The 6,009-nt window shown below is 55.9% G+C and overlaps 1 pseudogene across 1 annotated transcript; it reads right to left on the bottom strand.

Moving 5' to 3' along the window:
* Positions 1 to 1,881: 1,881 nt before the first annotated feature.
* Positions 1,882 to 3,770, bottom strand: LOC309797410 (phosphoethanolamine/phosphocholine phosphatase-like; annotated as a pseudogene). The gene has a single exon. The product of its transcript is annotated as a phosphoethanolamine/phosphocholine phosphatase-like (transcript).
* Positions 3,771 to 6,009: the final 2,239 nt, after the last annotated feature.

Here is a 6,009-nt window from a genome sequence, read left to right as displayed (position 1 = left end):
ACCCGCAGCCAATGCCGAGCAACACCCGCCCCGGCGGCGCCGCGTCCGCGCGGCGCAGCACGATCTCGGCGCTCCAGGCACGGGCGCCGGAACGCCCACTTCCGGGACACTCTCCTCCGGGAAAAGCGCGCAGAAAGCCGCCGCGCTCAGGTGACCCGCAGCCAATGCCGAGCAACACCCGCCCCGTTAGGCGCAGCACGATCTCGGCGCTCCAGGCACGGGCGCCGGGGGGCGGGCATCTCCTCTCCTGAGAGGCAGCTAGCGATGCCCCTGGGCGTGGGCCCCTGCGGCGCGGAGACCGCTCCAGGCTGGACTCACCGACACCAAAGCCGCCAGGAGGAGCGCTTGGCGGGACTCGGCAAACAACCCAATGTTTTAAATGGAAAAGGGGCTTCAAAAGACCCTTCTCCAGATAAGACATACAAATGGTCAGCAAGCACATGAAGAGATGTTAATCGTCATTAGTCGTAATGAAATGCAAGTTAACACCACAACGCCGACCCCTCCACACACTAGAACGCCTACAATCAAGAAACCTAAAAATAACAAATGTTGGCCAAATTTAGAGAAACTGATACACAATTTTCCATAGGGAAAATGAATAAGTTCCGGAGGTGGATGCTGAGGCTATTTGTACAACAACGTGAATGTAGTTAATGCCATAGAACTGTATGCTCAAAATGATTTAAATGGTAAATGTTATGTGGGGGTGGGAGGTTAACATAATTTAGCCCCTGCTTTATACCAGACCCCAGAGTCAAAGCTTCTCATCCATTTTCTCACTTTTACTTAACCTCCTACGATCTTCACACTCCCATTTAACAGACGAAGCTGAGCCTGAGAGGTTAAACTAAGTGACTTGCCCAAGGCTCACTCGACAAAGTCTACACTGTTCAATGTTGCTGTATTTACTGAGCACCTACCAGAGCACCTACTGAGCAATACCTCCAGCATCTGCCAGAGACATTGTGGGAAGACCAGGATGAACGGGGGCTGAAAGCAGATTACAAAACATGGGTAGATCCTGGGGCCCTGCTCTCAAACACTGAAGTATCTTGGAGTGGAGGGGATGGCCTTTGTCACCCTTGTGGAGCCTTTTATTCCACCCCACCACACCCCCACAGAGGAGGGAAGCAGCTGGCCTGATACTGAATATTAGCTCAGCTGGGGAGGAGTCCTGGGGCTTTGAAGAAGGCATCTCCTGCCCCACTCCCCACATTGCCCCCTAGAGTCCAGTATGTGGGCACAAGCATCCCTATGGCGGGGCAGGAGGCACATCTCATGGCAACCCTCTCCTTCCGCCCTGCAGTAATGACACTGTACCCATACACCCACCAGAAGGACAATGAACTTTCTTTCTCCGAGGGAACGATTATCTGCATCACCCGCCACTACTACAATGGCTGGTGTGAGGGCATCGGCTCAGAGGGGTCTGGATTCTTCCCCAGGAACTATACGCAGCCCAGCTGCTGACAGCCTGGGATCTCTGGGATGCTGACCCAAGCACCGCCTTGAGTGAGCCTCTTGAGTCCCACACCAAAGCCTGCTCAAGACTGGACCAGACCAGCACGCCTCCTGGGCTGTGAGCTGTGTCTGTTCCTTCCCCCCATTTCAGTGGGAAGGCGTCCTGGTAAAGACAGAGGAGGCACCCAGAGGCCTGCTGGAGACAGGAAAGAACTGGAAGCCAAGGAGTTTGGTGACCTTACCCACAGGGGACCCTTACGCCATGCAAGACAGGGTCTCCAGCTGCAAGTGCCAACTTTGAATAAAATTCTGATGACCTCCTGATGATTGCCCTGCAGGGCTAGCGGGCCGAGGGACTGAAAGGCAACCCACTTGTAAGGCTCCCACTAGTTAAGCCTCCTCTGCCTGCCCTAAGCAGCAGTATCTCCCGTCTCCTCGGTGCTCACTGAGCCCTCCACACTAGACCCCTGTGCCCCTCTGCGAAGGTGGGCCGCACCCTGCTCTTTTGCCTGTTGCCTGCTTTGTTATGTATTCAGTCTTGGTTCCCCAGGCTGGGCACTCCTCCAAGAGTGGGGACCAGCTCCCTCACTTAGGTGGGGCTCTCTGAGAGCAGAGCTCACCTCGCCCTCATCCCCCAGACGGCAGCGTGAGACACCTCGCTCACCTCCGCCCCTTCACCTCCTTCACAGCTCTGAAACTCCAGAAGAGGGAGGTGGGCCTTGGGTTTCCACTGGCTCTGCTTTACAGCATCATGGCTTTCTGTTCCATATGGGAGAAGGGGGACTCTAAAGGCCCAGTCAGTGGGGCGACTTTGGTTAAGTCCCTGCTTTCTTGCTGCATAGACGAGGCTGTGGTGCAAGGAGACATCTTCGGGCTCTGTGAGGTCCCTGGCTGGCCAGACCCGAGCCCCGGAACAGTGTGCTACCTCTTTCCACCAACAGGTGGTGACTGTTCCCTCTAGCTTTTTATCCTGTGGGGATGCTAACAGGGTGGCGGGGCGGGGGGCAAGGAGTGTAGTGTAGAGTCACAGTACGTAAACCAAGATCTAGGCCTGGGACCGTCGGCAGGGAGCACCTCTCTCTGTGGGGAGTCCGGTGCGGGGGAGGTCAGGGGGGTACATTTCGGGGCCTAGGTCCTCTGGACAGAAGACTGGAGGAGGGAGGCCACGCAGCCCAAGGCAACAGTTAACCACAACGTGGCGGGACATGTTCTTTCTCTACCCTGACAGGGAACTTCGTCCTCCCAACTAAGAGGACAAGGTTTGTGGAAACACTGCTGCCTGCTCAGATATGCGTGCCACGCTGCTGCGGCCAGACTCCAGAATTCGCTTGCAGTGGAACTGGGGGAGGCAGCTAAGCTCGGTTAACTGCACAGATGGGGACAGCTCCCAACTCCCTCCTCCAGTCCCCAAATGGACCAACCTGGGATTCCGGGAAATCCTGGAGGAATATACCAAAACGAAAGGGAAAGGGAGTAATAAAACTAGCTTTCTCTTTCCCGACCCCCACCGCCCCAGCCCCTCCCCGCCCGGGTGGCCCCTGCAGGCCACGTCCTCAGCACCTGATGCAGGTGTAGGCGCACTTCGGTGGAGGTTTCCCAGGGCACCACCCTGGCGCAGAAGGACCTGGGCTCAGCCTTCTGCGCCTCCTGCATAAGGCGGTGCATGGGGTAGTGGCGGCGCGGGAAGGCCACGTCGCCGCCTGCCAGCAGCCCCATGGGGCAGAAGTCGTTGGCGCCGTCGCTCACGTAGAAAAGGTGCTCGAAGGCCACGCCGTCGTCGGCCTGCTCGCGCAGATAGTCGCTGAGCACCTTGTGCTGGCACATATTGGTGGGGCAGCGAGCGCATCTGTGCGCGTGGAAGGGCCGCAGCGCCAGCAGCCCCCAAGGGTCGGGCCCCGACGGGTTGCTGAAGATGTGGCAGAACAGGCCGTGGTGGCCGGCGGCGCGCAGCGCACTCTCCACGCCAAAGGTGTTGGCGTCTGAGATGAGAATAACCTCAAAGCAGGCTCCCTGCTTGGCCACAAACTGCAACAGCTCGCCCGTACTGGGCGACAGGGGGATGGCCTCGTAGATGGCGCGCAAGTCCCGCGGCCGCACGCCCTGCTCGCCCAGGTACTGGAAGACGTGCTGCATGTACTCGTTGTAGAAGCCCTCGCGCTAGGTGGCACGCAGGCTCTCAGGCAGCCACTGGCCCGCCGCGGCACGCACACGACGGAGTCGTCGCTGTTTTCTTCCACGATAGTCTCGTCCAAGTCGAAGGTCAGGAGGAAGCGTGGCGCGCCGGGCGCACCCATCCCGCTGTCCTCTACCAGATTTGTCCTGAGCGACCAAATCCTTTTGTAGTCACCAAAAAGAGTCCCTCAGAGGAAAGGGGGACAGGACCTCTGAGCTTCTCCTGCAGGGTGGGGAGCAGCGGCTGCGGAAGTCTGTCCCAGCTGAGTCTGGAGTGTCAAGAGTGGGGAGAGGGCCTAGCTGAGGTATTTGGGCGCAGGATGGAGCAAGGGGCGCTCACGGGAATTGGAGGGGACGCTGCGTCTTATCCATACCTGGATTTCTGGGCTCCGGCTCTCACGAGTCCTTCCAGTCCAGAGGGTCTGTGAATGGTGTGCATCTGGGCCATTCCCTCCACTTGCCCCCCATCCCCATGTTATGTATTTTTAACCACAATAAAAAAAATGAATGAAACACTAATACATGTTACAACATGGATAAACACTGAAAACATTCTAAGTCAAAGAAGTCATACTGAAAAGGCCACTCATATCACAACCATCTTATGTGCTTTAAATCCATAGCAGTTTTGAAAATGAGGGGATAGGACTTCCCTGGTGGTCCAGTGGTTAAGACTCTGAGCTCCCAATGTAAGGGGCACAGGTTTGATCCATGGTCAGGGAACTAAAATCCCGCGTGCACGGTAAGGACAAAAAATAAAATAAAATAAACGTCATTGGCCTGGTTTGGATCATAGCATCATCCTTGAACCCATCAGAGCACCCATAGGATGGAACATGGGATTGGCTAAATGTGGATCATATGCCCATCTTCAAGGTGGGTGGAACGTAGCATCAGCCCTCTGGAACTGTTTGGACTGGAAACAGGTAAGAAGTTCCCAAAGGAAAGCTGAGGTTCTGGACTTTGGCATGAGAACGGATGCTGGATTGGGGAAAGCGGCAGATTCCACACCACTGGCGGCCCACTGCACAGCTGTGGGATCTGAAGGCCAAGGAAGGAAGGGGCTGATTTAGGGTCAGGGGCTGCAGCCACCCATCCAGTGCTCTTGCTGTCCGTCCACAACAGCAAGAACCTCTTCCTCTTGCAAAAGGCACAGCCCTCCTTGATGTCTCTGGTGGCAGGAGCCCAGGAGTCACACCTGCCCCATGGCCACGTGACTCACCCATCCCCCAAGAACAATACTGCTCATTTATCCAGTCTCCTCCCTCCTTTACAAAGAGCAGAGACTAAATGCTATGGTGGTTAGGAAATTCTTGCTCAATGAAGCAGTGGGAGGCTCAAGGATTATGCCGTATCATGGAATCCATCATTGGCAGCTTTCAGAGACCACATGGGTGCACGTGGCTCTCCAAGACCATGCAGCCTCAGTGTGAAACTGTCCATTGGGTGGCCCAGTTGCTCCCGTATCTTTTGACTCTTAATGAGTATGAATATCAAAAGTTTGTTACAGCTGGAAGCCCAAAGGATTGCAAGGCCATGGTCTGCCGTATGGTTGTTGTGTCAGGGACACACTCAAATGTTTAGACGGTTATCACCTCGCTTGGCAGGCTATGAGCCTGTGAGGGGGAGGCCCTTTTCTCAACCACATGCATGTTAGTAACTGAAACATCCCAAAGGGCTGTCTGTGCTACCCAGGTAGCTGTTCAATTGCCCAGCAACAAGGTCAGCTCAGTAATTGGCCACAGGGGCTTGACAGGGACCAGACTGGCCTGAGCTGGAGGACCACAGATGACTGCCTGGATGGTCAGAGGTCAAGGGCTGTCCTGAGACTTGATGTCTATTGATGCCCACTCACATGGGACAAAGGATGCCTGCAGTCTCAGGAGGGCCCCACCAGCCCTCAGGAGGCAGCACCTGGGGGCTGGTAGGTCGCTGCACCAAGTTCTGTATAAATTCATAACATGACCATGGAGTGAACTCAGTCAGGCCTCTGCTGGACCCGGGCTGCCCAGGCCAAGTGGGGCCAGCACTACTCTCTCCAGTTCAGATGGTAGGAGGAAGCCCTGTGGGCTTCTGAGGGCCTAACAGCCATTGACTGAGGTTGAGTTGGATTTGAAACAGTCAGTGACCCGAGCAGACGTTTCGTTCTTCTGCTCTCAGGTTCCAGGACGGGGGTAGATAACCAGCGGCCCAGGTGAACCCCCACTCGTGAGTGACCCCGGGCAAGTCCTGTCCATCTTACAGGACTCAGAGGTGTGGGGTTAGGGGGGCCGTGGGCCAGTTGTGCTTAACACTAACCCACTAACCCTAACGCCCAAATCTCTACTGTTCCCTCCCTTACCCTAACCTCCTCATCTCTAATCCTAAACCCTA

Source organism: Mesoplodon mirus, assembly GCF_964341445.2.
Source record: "Mesoplodon mirus genome assembly, contig: HAP1_SCAFFOLD_489, whole genome shotgun sequence".
NCBI lineage: Eukaryota > Metazoa > Chordata > Mammalia > Artiodactyla > Ziphiidae > Mesoplodon > Mesoplodon mirus.
This window is presented reverse-complemented; position numbering and strand designations above follow the sequence as displayed.